Here is a 15,525-nt window from a genome sequence, read left to right on the forward strand (position 1 = left end):
TCTGTACCACAATGTGACCAGTGCCCCTTTCTACAAATCTGGGACCACCTACGGAACGGTGGCGCCTGTGGCCACACTACCCAATACAAGTAAAAAACAGATCTACTTCATTCAGGGTGCGCATTGGACGGGGATCTGGCATGTCTAACCAGGACCAAACATCCTCAGGTCATTCAAAAAATTGCGATATAACTGCTAAGATGACATGGAGATAAGCCGGGTACAAAAGCATATATCGGAGGCCCAGGTCACGGAGCTTCCTCTTCACCTCTAGGAATGACTTGTGCCTCTCCTTAACTCTGTGTATAATCAGGGTATATTGCAATAGAACAACTGTCAAAGCTCAGGACAGGCGCCCCCTAGTTGCCTTCAGGATGGCGTCCCTGTCCCTGTAAATTAAGGCACGAGGTGGAGCCTCAGGTGGAGGAGCAGGCATCAATGCCCTATGAACCCTTTCGATGGCAAAGAAGTCAGACAACTCCTTGGAAGAAAGAAAGTGCCTCACACAGTGCTCCAGGAAGCACTCTAACTGCCCCTCAGCCCCCTCAGGAAATCAAAGTAGGCGCACATTGTTCCGCAGGGACCTGCCCTCCGCATCTTCGACTTGATCCCCTAGAGTGGTGGACACAACCTGAAGCTGAGACACCAAATGCTTGAGCTGTCGTACCTTGGACTGCAAGTTAGAAATATTGAATTCCACCATCTACACCTTGTTAACTACCTTGCGAAGATCTGCCCGCAGGAGGTTCACTAAGAATCGATTACCCTCGCAATCTGTCCCTCCAAGGCAACCCTTGAGCCCTGGTTCACCTCCAATGGTGCAACCCAAGAAGGCTCCCCCTGCTGTACTGGAGAGCACTCTAGAGGGTGCGATGGCTCCCAAGAAGCAGGTTTGGGTGCACCTTGCTTAGTTGCAGTATATAGAGTAATGGTGTTTCCTTGCTGTTGTCGCTGAGACCTTTCTCTCTCCATGATTGTAGTAGGAAAAGTTTGTTCGTATCGCCACCTCCAGTGAACCAAGTGGCACAAGTAAACCTCCCATGGACAGACACGTTGAGGGAGGGGAAAAAAGGGTTGGTGAAATTCTGCACAGTGAAGGCCCAGGGCATCATAACAAGACCAGGCACAGCGAGGACAGGAGGAGCCCAAGGAACGTCACATGCCCCAGGCAGGTTCGAGCCACCCCTGCAACCAGTCAAAAGTGACAATAGTGTGTAGCTGCCTGTATACCCCTGGGTCCCCCACTCCAGACACCCAAGGGGAACAACTCAATGAGCTATCAATGTTCTAAGGGCATGGGCATCAGCACCCGCTGCCACTCCAGCGCCACTCAGGCGTTGATCTCCAGTGCCCAAGAGTGTCGGGGTAGCCACTTCCAAGGGCAGTGCCTGCAAACCCAGAATCCAGGAAAGCCCTTCACAGTTGTGCACCGCTCCAGGTGTGCCACACAGGGCGCATGTCTGACTCTCCCAGCCACTCAACGAATGTGCCCCCAGTGCCCAGGGGACCCCATCAAGGGAAGCACAGTCAGTCCAAAGGGAGCCTCGGGGACGAGAACCCCTGCCTTCTTGTATCATTCTGACCAATTTGTTTCTAAGCCCTAACATGAGTTGATTACTTGTGGTGCCCTCTGTGTTACTCCTGTATAATCTCGTCTTTCATGTTCAGTTACTTGTTTTGACAGACTCTTACATGTGGAGGTCAAGACGCATACATACAGTCGAGTGGGAATTTATACTATATTGTACTCAAACCAACACCTTTCATGACTTCTCTTTCACGTAACTAGCAAGGGGCTGGCACTGCCACTATGTCTATCAGCTTTCCACACACATCGGCTGCCAGGAAAATACCCTACTTTAGTTATTCAATAGTGCCTTGATATGGATCTGAGAGAGACCAAGTCGTGTGTCAGGTATACCTTCCATTTGCCTTATATTTATTTACTATGCGGCCATTTGAGACAGTAACTGCTTATTTGGAATGGTAGGTCACTGAAGTGCTTCCTACAGAAAGGTGTGCTGAGCCTGCAGAAACCACTATGCATTTTTGGTTAGTTATATGCCTGCTGCAAAGTTTCTTCTAGAGTGTGGAACAGCAAGCAATTTAGACATTGCACAGTGCAATGTATAAAGCACATAATATTGAACTAAACACCTCAGGATAGGCGGTGTGGGGTTTGCTCTGTCCTAGAAGCGGAGGGGTAGAAACTCATAAAGGGCAGCTGTGGGGCCATGTTTTCACAACTCAGTGAACAAGTTGCCAATATAAAGACAATGCATTTATTGTTCGTTGCGATTTTGATGGCTTCTTCGGAATGTTACTCTTCGTCTGATGAGTTAAAGTACAAATATTTCAAGTGACACTGGTCCATAATATTATTTTATATTTTAATTGAACAAAAGCATCAATGATTATAAAAGAACTAACAAGCACTGGCAAAGCTAATAGGTCTTGCCTTTGAGACTATTGCCTCTGGCTTTTCCTTTTGTTCCCGTGGAGTGGAATTATTTGGTGTGACATGTAATTTTGTGGGGAGGTTCGGGCTTATGTGGTGTGGGGTAGGATAGTGTGTGGTGGAGGTAAGTGCTATGGACTGAAATTGTGTTGAGTGTAATTCTGTGGCGTGGAAATCTTGTGTTGAGTTGAACTTTGTGGAGTACAATTATGTTCTATTGTGCGTAGTGAAATTATGTGGAATAAAAGTATGTGGCATGGACTGTAATTATGTGGAGTGGTATGGTTTGGAATGATGTGTTGTGGGGATGAATTATGTTTTGTAGGGTGGACTTATACAGTCGTGGGGTGGAATTTCGTGGTGTGTAGTGGAATTATGTGGTGTGTGTCATGGAATTGTGTGGTGTTGAATTGTGTGCCGTTGAATTGTGTAGCATAGATTTGTGTTGCATTGAGTGGAATTTTGTGTAATTGGAATTGTGATGTGAGGAGTTCAACTGTGTGGCGTTGAGTGGAAATATGTGGCATGGAGCGTAGTTGAATTTTGTGGAGCGGAATTATGTGCTGTGGAGTGGAACTATGTGGAGTGAATTTGTGTGGAGGGTTGCTATGGGGCATGGAGTGGATTTATGTGGAATGCAATTATGTGGTATGGAGTAGAGTGTAATTAAGTGGAGTTAAATTATGTGGTATGGTATTATGTCAAGTAAAATAATTATGTGGTGTGGAATTGTGTGACAGTGACTTAAGTGGCGTTGATGGAATTATGTGGTATGTTGTGGGGTGTAATGATGTGGAGTGTAATTATGTGGCATGATGCAGAGTTGAACTTTGTGGAGTGTAATTATGTGTTTAGCAGCTGAGTGCATATATGTGGAGCATGATTAAGTGGCGTTTAGTGCAATTATGTGGAGTGAAATTATGTGTAGTGGAATAAATCTGGTGTTGAATTGTGTTGTGTGGAGTGTAATTATGTGGACTGGAGTGGAATTATGTTGAGTGGAGTGGTATTATGTGAAGTGTTATTATGTGGCAAGGAGAGGAGAAAAAATATGTGGAGTTGAATTTGTTGGATTGTAATTATGTGGCATGGAGTAGAATGATTGGCGCCTCCAGTTTCAGCAGAATGGGTTGACTCAGGAAGATCTCTCTGGACTTTAAGCACAGGCAACGGATTTCATTCTTGGACAGCTGGACATTCTTCCCTGGCCGGGAACCTTGTACTTCCAGCATCCGGCTGATGATGGAGTTGATGTCGAGTTTCTTGCCGTCGCCCATGATGAGTGGGTCGCTTTGGATGGGTGGGGGTAGTTTAACACTGGGGCGGGGGTGAATGAGGAGACTCTCTGAGGGGATCGGTGCAGCAGACCTCCACCGGCCGAGTTTCTGGCACTCTGATTTTGGCTTGAGGGGGCAGAGGTCTAGGGCGGTGGTGTCTGATCCCCGCCCGCCCTCCCTCCCGTGGATCTCAGGGATCCGGTGACAGGAAGAGGGAGCTTGAAAAGTCTGGGAGGGAGGTGGGGGCGGTTGCTCCCTCCCTTTATCTCCCTCCTCCCAGATCTGTGGTGACATTCATGGTCAGTACTACGACCTCCTCCGTCTGTTTGAGTATGGTGGCTTCCCACCAGAGAGCAACTACCTCTTCCTGGGCGATTACGTGGACCGTGGGAAGCAGTCACTAGAGACCATCTGCCTTCTTCTGGCCTACAAGATAAAGTACTCCGAGAACTTCTTCCTGCTGCGTGGAAACCATGAGTGTGCCAGCATCAACCGCATTTACAGCTTCTATGATGAATGTAAAAGGCAGTATAACATCAAGCTGTGGAAAACATTTACTGACTGCTTCAACTGCCTCCCAATCGCTGCTGTTGTAGACGAGAAGATCTTTTGCTGCCAAGGAGGTTTATCTCCAGATCTGCAGTCCATGGAGCAGATCGAAAGGATTATGCATCCCACAGATGTGCCTGACCAGGGACTCCTCTGTGACTTGCTGTAGTCAGATCCCGACAAGGACGTACAGGGATGGGGCGAGAACGACCGAGGCGCTTCGTTCACCTTTGGCTCCGAAGTCGTGGCTTAATTCCTGCACAAGCACGATTTGGATCTCATCTGCAGAGCGCACCAGGTGGTGGAAGACGGCTACAAGTTCTTTTCTAAATGGCAGCTGGTGACACTCTTCTCTGCGCCAAACTACTGCGGGAGTTTGATAATGCTGGGGCCATGATGAGTGTCGACGAGACCCTCATGTACTCTTTTCAGATTCTGAAACCTGCTGACCAGAACAAAGGAAAGTATGGGCAGTTCAGTAAGCTGAACCCTGGGGGCCGCCCCATCACCCAACCCTGCAACTCCAAGCTGAAGAAATGAGAAGAGTAGCACCAGCCAAGAAGCAAGCACAGAGAGCAGCTAGGACTGTCCTGCCAAACAACCTCTTTCAGAGTCATCTTTCTAGAATACTGTAATATTCAATCTAGCATAGATTGCAAACCCCCTTTCCTTTATAACTTATGAGATAGAACGGTCACCACCACAAATATGAAGATAATACCCTTGCCCCCTTTTTTTTTCTAGCTTTCTCTCAACAGCGAGTCAAAAGTGAACATTTGTAGATCCACCTTTACAGGCTGACCAGGGGACCTGCCATTCCAAGCCACCTCGCGAGCCATGAAAGCAACTAAATGATGCAGTGATCCAGAAAGAGCAAAGCCTGCCTTTGCACCGTGAACACTCATGGACACCATTTCTCTCCACCCAGCTATATTGTGCCTGTTTACACCTATCTCTTCCCACAGATGGACTTCATTTAACCTTGTGTTGTGGGACTTAGTGCCATAGTAAAGGCCTTTTATCTGCCTCTGAGCCTTTTTATTTGCTTTGTCCTTTCAGGAGTGGCAAGGAGATATTTTAGATAAATGTTGCACCTTTCCTGCATCGTTCATTTCCAAAAGGTTTGTACTTGGGTCAAAAAACATATTTTTCTAAATGCATAAAATTGTTAACAGTTGTCAAGGGTAGATAGGACATTCTCTTCTCCTTCTTCCCTCCACCCCACTTGATATAGGTCCTGCTGTTTCGTTTTGTCTTTGTGGTCAGAGGTATTCCCTTGCCAGTAAATTGCTTCTTCCTCACCCCCAGTGAATGGTTCATATATTGCCCTCACGGAGGTCCTGAAGGAATGCTCCAGCAGTTGGAAAGGTGCCAGTGGATGAAGTGGGAAGTGCACTCTGGTGGGTGATGGGTGCCTTGTACCACTTTTGTTAGTCAAGGGATGCCAGGTGATGAAATCTAAAGGAGGGTTTTACTTTTCTCGGACATCTTCCCCTACCTCTTTAGTGGCAGAGAGATGGGACTGTAGAACTGAACCATGTCTTGCCTCAGAAGGCGCTTGCTAGAAGTGTGGTATTGCTTGACTTGTCTGCCAGGCACACAGTGCCCACAAAACCGACCTATGAGATGACCTTGCTGTCTGCTGGAAATACTACTGTATCCACACACCTGTTCAGGTTTTCATACACCCTTTCCTGTTTGACTCAAGTGTCCTATTAAACCTTTTTCTCGTATCTTCCCCTTCTGTCAATAGAGGCTGCACCCATACACCAAGCGGCCTTGGACTTTGATGTTTTTATGATTTATTACAGGACCGGAGGCTTCGTATTATGCTTTCTCTTTCATTTATTGCTACACACAGCAGCCAAAGAAATTTAGTATTGTATATCAAAAACTACATTTCCCATGATGCACACAACACATCACATCCTGTCATAGCCCATAAGAGCCAGTCAATACCGGATATCCTCCTTTTTCTTTGCTGCTCACCCAGCCAGTTAAGTGCCTTTATACCTTGTCACTTGATATCTGATATTTTCATGCTTTATTGACAAGTTGTGCTGTATGTGGTGCGCTTATCGGGCTTGTTGTTTGTGCTGAAAGCCTCGCGCTCGCTTCATTTAATGTGTCGCTTCCTCTCGGTGTCATCGGGGGACGCGTGCTCTGCGGGGGGACATCCCGGCAAGGGATTGTGTCGTTTGTTGTTGCGCGAGCATCGCATGGGTGTTATTAGCCCCCCCCCGCCGGTTGTGTTGGTTTTCCCGCTTGGCGAGTGGGTGTATACACGGCTGCGCAGCGGTCAAAGAAATTAAATATACTTACTGGTACCGCCCCGCCGACAGCGGGGGTTCTTGGCATTGATTAAACGCGCAGAGGCTCCCCTCATAAGCCGGCAGCGCGCGGAGCATTTCCACTTTCATTCTACATAGGTTTTGATGTGCGTAGCCCAATTGGGCTGTTTTTGGTAGAATTGGGCTACGCACATCGCTACTGTCCGTTTTTAAGGCGTTTTAGCTCCTTTAGGCTCGGTTTTCACCCGGAGCTGCATCCCTACACCTGGCAGGCTGTAAGAAATCCTTGGGCCTGGAGGGAGCACACCTCCTGCATATCTGAGACTGCTCTTTGCTCCACCTACGCCCTGAGGGCTGTAAGAACTGTTGATACAGCCTATGCTGAGGAGCTAGGTACCTGGTAATTTGACTTTTTGTGCTGTGGTTTGGCTCCCCCAATTACTCCTCTCTGGATTTTTGCCTCATGAGCAAATCCATGTACAAATTTGGCATTACCATGGAGGAGGAAGTGAATAATCCTTCCATTGAAGACAACATTGTTGAGGCCCTGGACGCTTCGGTCCAGGACTCGGTCAACAGGGCCCTTGAGAAGAGAGTTCCTGGGAACGGTGCAACAGGCGCTGGCTACTGCACTAAAACCTATCACTAAGCAGTTGGAGAAATTTGCTAAGCGTCATGGTTTCACTGCCCCAACGGTTACTCCAAAGGACATAGTAGTCTCTGATTCTCAAACTAAGTCCTGGCCGCACTCCTATACCTTGTCCTCACTGCCTGCCCCTGACGCCACAAGTCCAAGGCTCCGGACACTGATACTGATACAGACACTACGTCTACTGACACTCCAGATGAGTCTCCTCCTAAGAAGATGACTAGGAAGTCCAAGAATGTGGAGCCTTCCAACCTATTCACAACCCCCTTTAACTTTAATCCCGCGGACATTGTTCATCGAGGTCTTCTGATTGGCTTCCGGCTCCGGAGGTTGCCGCATAACTGCATGACAACCTCCGTAAAGATTTTGACAAAGAGGTGAGGAATAGGCTCCGTTCAGAGTGTCCTAGGCCGGACATCCCTGATAAGGTCGCAGAAACCCCTGACATAGACTCCAGCCTGCTGACTTTCCTAAAAAAGTTTGCCACAGACCCTTAGAAGGGCATTTATCACGCCTGGTGGGGGTGCCAGGACAAGATCCTGGACGTAGTGGGGCCCCTGGCAAAGATCTTGGAGATGGCTTTAGAAGTGCAGGAATCTGGTGCTGCGATGGATCCGCATGTCTTGGCAGGTTGGACCCAGAGGGCGATATGCCTCTTGGGTAACGCAAATTGTGCCATATCCGCGGAGCGCAGGAAGTCCCTCCTTATGAGGATCGATTCCAACCATACCAAGATGGCAACGGCGGAACCAGGTCCTCTGGCAGACGGCAACTTGTTCGGTGACCGTTTTGTTAAGGACGTGGCCAAGAACGTGGGCACCTTCACGTCTCTCGATAAGGCCCAGTCAGGGATCAAGAGAGTCTTTCAGGCTGGTGTTTTCAACAGGGCCGGACTAGGTCGGGGACGCTCGTTTGGCCGAAAGTCCTTCCAAGGTCCCCAGAGAGGTGACTTTGGTCGAGGCAGAGGCGATTGGGACTCCACCCTTGGTGGACGTTCTACCCCACCAGGCAATGCTTCAACAAGAGACGCTTCAATAGGGGAGCAGATCGTGGTGGCTTCCAGGCCCCAGAATCTTCAGGTGAGTGCTCCAGACACCTTCCCAATTCCTTTGGGGGGGTCGTACTCGATTATTCTTTCACAATTGGGTTCAATTGTCTCAGGATGCTTGGATATTACAGACAGTTCAGGGTTTTCATCTAGATTTCTTTCAGGTTCCCTATCAGGACAGACAGCCCAGGCAGCTGTCTTTTTCCCAAACAGAATGCGCTTTTATAGATTCAGAGATCAAAGGATTGCTGCAGAAACACGCGATAGCGTGTTGCGACAAGGGCCCTCGCGGCTTCTGCAGCAATATTTTTCTGGTTCAGAAGAAAGGCAGAGGGTACAGGTTGGTACTCAATTTAAAAGATTTCAATCATTACATGGTCTACAAACATTTCAAGATGGAGGATATCCATCTCTTGGCGGTACTTCTGAAACAGAGAGACTGGATGGTCCATCTGGACCTGAAAGACACCTATCTATCCATTCCGATATTTCCGCCACATCGGAGATTCTTACAATTCCAGTGGAGAGACCGATGGTAAGAATATTTGGTCCTTCCTTTCGGACTTTCCTCGACACCATGGTGCTTCACCAAGGTGTTGAAGCCAGTGATAGCCTACCTCAGGGAGCAAGGGGTTCGCATGATAGTGTATTTAGACGATATACTGATCATGGCGCAGACGCCGGAGATGGCGGTGCAACACCTGCGCATGACCATTGCTATGTTGCAAAATCTCGGGTTTGTGGTCAACGAAGCAAAATCCGTACTGTGCCCATCACAACAAATAGACTTTCTAGGCTTTGTGATAAATTCTCACACGGCTCAGTTGAGCCTCCCTCGTTCCAAACATACAGAGGGAGATACGCTCCCTGTTGTCCAAATAGACAGTCTCGTTGAGAGTCATTGCCAGGATAGTGGGTCTCCTGGCGTCATCCATTCAAGCGATCTTCCTAGGTCCCCTTCACTATCGAGCCCTTCAGAGATTAAAGATGCAACATCTGCAGAAGGGTCTCTCGTACACGGACCTGGTTCCTCTGTCTTCAGAGGTCCGAGAGGAACTTCAGTGGTGGCTAGCTAACGTGGAAGAGTGGAACGGCCGAGCCATCTTCGGTTCCCTTCCAGAGGTTGTTATAGATTTCGACGCCAGCCGCTGGGGCTGAGTTGGGCGTTGCGGAAATATTTCCACGGGAGGGCGGTGGTCCCTTCAAGAGCTAGATCTCCACATCAATTTCCTAGAGCTGCTCGCCGGCTCATTCGCGATCAGGACTCTATCGCCCAGAAAAGTTTTGTGTTGCAACCTTCTAAGGATGGACAACATATCAGCAGTTCGCTACATCAACAAACTGGGAGGCACGAGATCCTCCATGTTAGTAGAGATAGCGAAGGACTTTTGGCACTATTGCCTAAGTCACCAGATCTCGGTCATAGCCGAATATATTCCGGAACAGTCAAACGCTGTGGCGGACTGGCACTCCAGACATCTCAAGGACTAGAGCGATTGGCAACTCCAGCCTCAGGTAGTTCATTGGTTACAGGCAATCTGGGGGTCATGCCAGATCGACCTCTTTGCGTCCAGACTTAATCGGCAAATTCCCAAGTTCTTAAGCTGGAGACTGGATCCGTTAGCTCTGGCGACGGATGCCTTCACTCAGGACTGGTCTCAGTCTCTGAATTATGCCTTTGCCCCGTTCATATTGATTCCTAGAGTATACACACAGATAATGCGTCAAATGGCAGAAGTGATCTCAGTGACTCCCCTGTGGAAGTCACAACCTTGGTTCCCGAGTCTCCTGGAGGTGAGCTGCGACTCCCCTAGGAGGATTCCGGAATCCCAGATGATGCTCCAGGGCCCTCATGGAGAGATGCACCCGATGGTAGTGTTGGGGCAGTTGTCCCTGATGGCCTGGAGACTTTCCGGCAGCGTTGGCAAATGCCAGGATTTTCAGAGCAAGCTTCAGCCTTTATCAGTCAAGCTTGGGCCCCATCCACCAGGAAGAGATAGGCTTCAGCCTGGAAGGGCTGGGTTCGCTGGTGCATGGAACAGCACGTGGATCCTGTGGGGGCAGGATTACCCAGCATTGTGAATTTTCTTTCTCAGAAGGCTTCTGAGGGATTAGCATATCGTTCCACTAATAATTTCCGTTCCGCTATCTCGGCGGGTCATTCCCAACTTGAGGGCAAACCTGTAAGTTTGCATCCGGTAATATGTAAACTTTTGAAAGGTATTAGGGTAGCGAATCCGCCCAAACCTAAGTATAGTTCCTTATGGGATGTCTCTCTAGTTCTTTCCCTGTTTAATCAATGGCCCCAGAATGACATGTTAACCAGGAAACAACTTTCAGCCAAATTGGCCATGCTTTTCTATCTTGCGGCATGTAGACGTTCGTCTGATGTTAAGGCTTTGGACATAACAGGTAGAGTATTTACTCCTGAAGGAGTTTCTTTTAACATTACTTCTAGAACTAAGACAATGTCTCGAAGTGTTGATTACCATGCTTTTCCTGGTAATGCTAAGCTTTGTGTGGTGCAATGTCTTAAGGCCTACGAGGAATGTACCAGGTCCATCAGGCCTACTGGTATAGTGCAATTATTGATTGCTTTTCAGAAACCTTTCAAGCCTGTTACTGCGGCTACAATTGCCAGATGGTTGAAATAAGTTATGCAAGAGGCTGGTATTGGTAGCCAAGTGTGTGGGGCGCATTCTGTTCGGGGCGCCATGGCCTCAAAAAGTTTTATGTTAGGATCTACTGTTCAGGACATTATGCATTCTGCTGATTAGTCTTCAGAATCTACTTTTAAACAGTTTATTATAAGCCAGTGGGTGATATTTCCTCTGTAGTGTTTCATCAGCGTTAAACTAGCATAATACAAAGCCTCCGGTCCTGTAATAGAATAAAAAATTAGCTAGCTATCGCGCCAAGAATTTTCAATTTTATTAAGGACACCGAGGCGAGGATTATCCCACCCGGTTATATTATAAGTATTGTAATGATTTTGCCCACCCGTGTGTTTATGGTCGCAGAAATTACGGGTTCTATCTCTCATTCTTCCAGGTTCTGAGAAGAAGATGGACTAATTATGCTTCTGGTTAAGAAGAGGTTTCGTTCTGTTGGATGGTTCTTCCACGTTGGAGGATGTTATTGTTGGACTTGAGTTATTACTGGACTTTTACTGTTCGAAGCAAAGAAAGAGGAGGATATCCGGTATTGACTGGCTCTTATGGGCTATGATAGGATGTGATGTGTTGTGTGCATCATGGGAAATATAGTTTTTGATATAGAATACTAAATTTCATTGGCTGCTGTGTGTAGCAATAAATGAAAGAGAAAGCATAATCCTCGCCTCCGTGTACTTAATAGATTTGAAAATTCTTGGCACGATGGCTAGCTAATTTTTTATTCACTGAATCGCACTTGCTGGACGTTAAGCGACTGGCATTTTCTTGTTGTTTGGAGATAGGTTGTTTTTATAAATAAACACATGGAAACAAAAATGGAGTAGAATAATGTGGAGTGGAACTGTGTGGAGTTGAATTTAGTGGCGTGGAATTGTGAGATGCTCAAATGTGTTGTATGTAGTGGAATTCTGCGGTGTGGATTTGTGTGTTGTGGACTTGTGTGGCACTTAATTGTGTGGCATGTTGAATTATGTGGAGTGTAATTATGTAGCATGGTGTGAGTTGAATGTGTAGTAGGCATCAATTGGCATGGAGCGAAATTATGTGGAGAGGACAGGGTGGTGGGTTGGAGTAGAAGAAAGAGGGACTGGTAGGAGGGGATGGATTCAAATGCAAGCTTCCTAGTGACAAAATGAATACCGTCAGCAAAGTAAACATATTTTATCTGCCATCTGATATCTGCAAGCAAGCCAGGAGAGAAGATGTGACATAAAAGCCACTGCCTGGAGCTGGTTCGAGTCATGGTGCTGACTCAAATCCTGTGACTCTGGGCAAATCATTTAATCTTCCCTGGTCTACACAAAAGGAAGTTATCAAACAATTTACTCTTTCTTCTACTCCCAGGCGGCAGAGCCTGTTTGGCCAATATCAAAGCACTAAAATATGTATTTGTGACTTTTGTGTCGCAAGAGCTTGCCTGTTGCTTTTGATATATTTTTCATCTGGTTCCATAGAAAAACCTTAAGATTATACAAATAAATTGAACATGACATACATTCATTTGTGTTAATATTTCTCCATAAACCTTTCATGTAGATGTCAAACATCAACTGTTTTAAAGAAAAATGACATCTTGCTTCCCTGTTATGAGTCCTCAAAGGCAGAGCTTCTCAGTGCAAAAATAAATAACGTCAGCATTTGCAGTGGGAAGCTCTGACTTTGGAGACTTCAAACACAGAAGCAAGGTCTGCAGTCTGATATCTGCAAGCAAACCAGGGTAGCGGATATGCTGTAACGGCCAAAGCGATCAGCTTTGCAGCTGAGGAACCAGCTTGGAGTCTCAGCGCCAGCTCAAAATCCTGTGACTCTGGGCAAATCATTTAATCTTCCTGTGCCTTTACAAAATGAATGTGTCCTTGTGTAAAGCGCTCCAACACCTTCAGGTCAAGTACATGCTATAGATAAGCTGCAACAAAAACAAAAGTCAGAGGACCGGACAAAGGCATCTGGCTACCAGCTCATCTATTGTGTTGGGTGGGGGAACGGCAATGTGAGGGAGGGGGGAAACAAGCAAAACACAGTTAATGGGATGGAGCAGATGACAGAGCCAACTACAAAAGATGCACTCAACAGAGTGGTTCAACAAAAAGAAAAAAAAGCTTCCAAAAGCGCAAGCAGTGTAAGGACACAAGTCATAGGGCCATGCTCTTGGGGACGGTCACACAGTGGCGGCTCCTCCGCAATGGCAGAGGAGCGTCGCCCCACTGCCTAGCTTAGAGCCAGCAAATGTAAAATAAAACAAAATTCTTGCATTGTTTTATTTTACATTTGCCGGCTCTTAGCCAGCGGTGTTGGGAGGGGTGGGGCCGAGGCATGGGAGAGGGGGAGTGCTAGTGCACTCCACTCCCTAAGTGCTTGTGTGTGTTTGGCCGGCCGTCACAGGCCCAGCCCAGCTGCATTGGGCAGCCGGGCTGCAGAAACCCCACAGACTCCCTGGTCTGAGCAGTGGGTCTTTCCTGCCTGCTCAGACCAATCCCTTGCTGCTCTGCAGTGCGGGGATTGGACCGGGAGTCTGTCGCAAGGGCTGCTGGGACCCAGGAAAAACGAGAGGCGACGAGACATGACGCTGGAGGCGGCAAAAGGCAAGTCGTTTTTTAAATATTCTATCCCCCATGCGCAACGCATCCCACGTGACCCCCACCACCCTTTGTTTATGGCGGCCGCCGCTGCAGTCACATGCAAGAAGAGGGAAGTGCCGACTACAGGCCTGGCTAGCTGGAAGCAAGTAATTGAAAGTGGCTTTGAAGCCATCCAATGGTAAGTGATGGGTGACGGTAAAGACCAGTAACAATGCCTCTCAAAGAGACTACGCAAGAGCTAAAAAGGGTCAAAGCGTATTTTGTGACTACTACAAGCTAATGTGTCACTTCATATGGGCTTGAGTTTTATCACAATGAATGCTAAATAGGGCACTGACAAGCCAAGTGTCATAATAATAAGGAAACAAAATACCAACATTGTTAGAAAAGAACAGAAGAACAAGCTAAAGACAAAAGAAACAAAAAGGAAAGAAAAACTATAAGCGGCAAATAAAAACAGTGACAATACATCATCCTATCTTTTAATTAGAACCATCAATCCAAAATGTATTCCAAATGTTATTTACGATAGATTGGATGAATATGAATCGTCCTGTGATAATAGAGAAAAATGATCATAGTCAGAGTAAACACTAACATCTGTTAGTGCAGGAGAGAAGCGTGGTAAGTCATTTAAAAATATTTTGTGCCCGAGTGACACTATTAAGTATTCAAAAATCAATTAGAAAGACTATTATTATTGATTTGACAGTTTCGTTTTTTTAAGTGCACTAATTGCATATGCATAAAGAGTGAAAACATTGAATTTAAGTACTATTTTGAGATACAATAAGATATGTGCTGGCTTTTACTTCAGTGTTTTAAAATGGTTTTCCTTTACTTTTATTAAACAATATTTTACATACAAACATTTGCAAAGCCAACAGCTCGGTGCTCGCATATGAAGAGATCTCATAGTTTTGACACAGCTTGTTCATTTACTTTCTTACTCCTGAAATACTTCAATCCCTGTACCCATATAAAAGAGCTAAAGCACGACTACATTGTGCCCAATTCAATAAAATGTAAGTGACCTTTAGGAAAGTTCCACGTTTGCACTCGTAAGACCAACAGGCTTTAAATGAGTTGGAATAAGTCTTCCTCTAAACAACATTCGCAATTGTTAGAAAATGTTCCAATGTGTGGCTCCCACGCGGGTGCCTAAGTATAATACGCAGGTGCATAACAAACTGCAGAAAAAAACGCAACTGAAAGAAGCTGGGCAGGATGCGACTACACTATTCAGTACCTTTAGCAGACTCCCGGGCACAGCTCAAGCGTTCCGCTGACGTAAAAATCTGTGACGTTTGCCTTCTGTGGAGTCGAGGGGCTTCCTCCACTCCAAGATGGCTTCAATTTGGACTTCTGTTCCCATTCTAGAGTTTCCCGTGTGAATTATAGAAACGGAAGAAGGGTATCGCCAGGATAGTAAACCGAACGAAACATGGCGGCCATATTGAATTTGTATTTTTGTGTCGTATGATTGTGAAGTCTGTTATTATTTGAACAAGGGAACGGCGAGTATTATGTGTTATGATATTTCTAAACTGACGACTAATATCGGGATCTCCCGTCTAAATCGAGTCTGTTGGTATGCATGTATAGCTGCAAAGTTTTCAGCATGCATTGGTGTGACACTTCTATGTTTTCATTGCGTCTGTGAGTGACATTTGAGTTTTTATGCGTGACACTATCAAGAGTGGCTAGCAAGAAATTGTGTATGGACAACACCGCAAATCTTTCACCGTCTTTCAGATTACTTTCCTTGTTTTCAAGGACAAAATAAGGGAGGGCATACACCTTAAAAACTGTATTCATTTGCAATGAGTTTGCTTTGAACCACCAAGCCCAATCGGAAAGAAGCGTTATACATACTTGTTCTGATAAGCAGATAGAAAAATATTATACAAGTAGCAAAATGTAATTTCTAATGGCTGCTTATCCCTGAATTAAGTATTTTTATTATAAAAATTAAAAACAACGGGAAGCATGCTTGCAT

General features: G+C 46.3%; 1 protein-coding gene and 1 pseudogene across 3 annotated transcripts in view; one reads left to right on the forward strand and one right to left on the reverse strand.

Moving 5' to 3' along the window:
- The window catches only part of LOC144820187 (serine/threonine-protein phosphatase PP1-alpha catalytic subunit pseudogene), a 43,908-nt pseudogene extending 39,084 nt beyond the window's left edge, over positions 1–4,824 (forward strand).
- AOPEP (aminopeptidase O (putative)) overlaps positions 1–14,906 on the reverse strand; it is a 1,755,563-nt gene extending 1,740,657 nt beyond the window's left edge. For all 3 annotated transcript variants that reach the window (XM_078675698.1, XM_078675697.1, XM_078675699.1), the window contains exon 1: positions 14,776–14,906. The gene's annotated coding sequence lies outside the window, so the exon portion shown is untranslated. The remainder of the gene's footprint in view (positions 1–14,775) is intronic.
- Between the last annotated feature and the right edge of the window lie 619 nt (positions 14,907–15,525).

Source organism: Lissotriton helveticus, chromosome 2_1 (assembly GCF_964261635.1).
Source record: "Lissotriton helveticus chromosome 2_1, aLisHel1.1, whole genome shotgun sequence".
Lineage (NCBI taxonomy): Eukaryota > Metazoa > Chordata > Amphibia > Caudata > Salamandridae > Lissotriton > Lissotriton helveticus.